Raw genomic sequence first — 1442 nt, 5'->3', positions numbered from 1 at the left:
GGCCACTGAGGTCTCATAGGCATCCCTTTCTCCAAACATTACAGGCTTTTGCAATTGTTCCAGGTTACCCTCCAGAACTTGTTAGATCCTATTGCTGAAGATGCAACACGCTTGAGTGATAGAACAGGGCAACATCACACTGGTATGGACCTAGAAGCTTCAGCACTACTGGCTAGCTTTCATAGTCCTTGAAGGCTCCACCAGAGAAGAAAATAGTCACCAGTCATACAGTTAGGAATGCCAGAAGCCAGAAGAATGACAGGTCTGGAAAGGCATGCCCACTAGTAGAATAGGGGCCTAAACATCATGGGAGTAGACAAGTATTCCTAGCTGGATTAAAATTCCATTCTGTATGATAAAATCTAGGCCTGCCACCATTATCAGGCTAAGAATCTATGGCTAGATGGGTCATAGGCTGTAGGGGATATCTACTATTATTGTGGAGCATAGAATAAAACTGATTCTTAATGATTTATCATTCTATCTACAGATCAGTGCATATCTCAACCTGCATCTGAAAAACTTCTATTTGCAGTGGATGGTGATTTCCACAGTAATCCACAACTGGCCAAAGTTGAAGGGGAAAAAAACTGCATAATTTCAGCCCAAAGGGAACATATAAACTTCATCCCAACCTCCAAAGTGTAGGGTCACTGTGGAAGGGACAGTAGGAAGAGCGTAAGAACCTAAGGGAACACTCTCTCCTGGACACTGCAGGGAAGCTGCAGATATGAATGAACTCAGGGCAGTTTTAACAGCATGTGTAAAACCTAGACAAGCCTAAGCCAGACTAAACAACAAAAAGGAGAGAAGACCTGTGCACACTATCCCAACGTAAGCCATGGAGCTATTAGCAACTGTCGGCTGCAGGGAAAGGGAGACAGTTATCTCTAAGAGTGTAGCCCCTGGTAAACTGACTACCTTCCAGTAGAAAACCACACATCAAGAATATATGGTAAGTACAAATTGGTTTTGAAGGATTAAAAAACAAAACAAAACAAAAATGCAAAAAGTTGGGTGGGTAGAGAAGGGAAGGATGAATTGGCAAAGTTAAGATCAAAATATATTATATGAAATTCTCAAAGAACTAATAAAAATATATGAATAGAATACATATGTAGAATACATATACATATATATGTATATATATGTATATACATATACATATATATGTATATGTTTAACTCCCAGAAAAAGGCAGACTCTAAAGATTATGTTGAAAAGCAAAATTCTTGCTAATGATCCTAATAAACTCATAAAATAACAAGGAAAGAGCATAATACATTTTTCCTAACAACTTGTCAGTCATAAATATTGTTTAAAATTATAGGCATGTTGACATTTGTCTGTAATCCTAGCATTCAGGAGGCTTAGGCATGTGAACAGCATATAAGTTCTGGGTCAGTTTGGGTAAAACAGGGAAACCTTGTCTCAAAAGCAAT

General features: G+C 38.6%; 1 protein-coding gene across 1 annotated transcript in view; it reads right to left on the bottom strand.

Annotated features, from left to right (window-relative positions):
• The window catches only part of Heatr5b (HEAT repeat containing 5B), a 91718-nt gene that overhangs the window by 59167 nt on the left and 31109 nt on the right, over positions 1 to 1442 (bottom strand). The gene's annotated exons all lie outside the window — the stretch shown is intronic.

Source organism: Mastomys coucha, unplaced genomic scaffold (assembly GCF_008632895.1).
Source record: "Mastomys coucha isolate ucsf_1 unplaced genomic scaffold, UCSF_Mcou_1 pScaffold6, whole genome shotgun sequence".
Lineage (NCBI taxonomy): Eukaryota > Metazoa > Chordata > Mammalia > Rodentia > Muridae > Mastomys > Mastomys coucha.
Note: the sequence above shows the minus strand (reverse complement) of the source record. Positions and strands in the feature narration are given on the sequence as shown.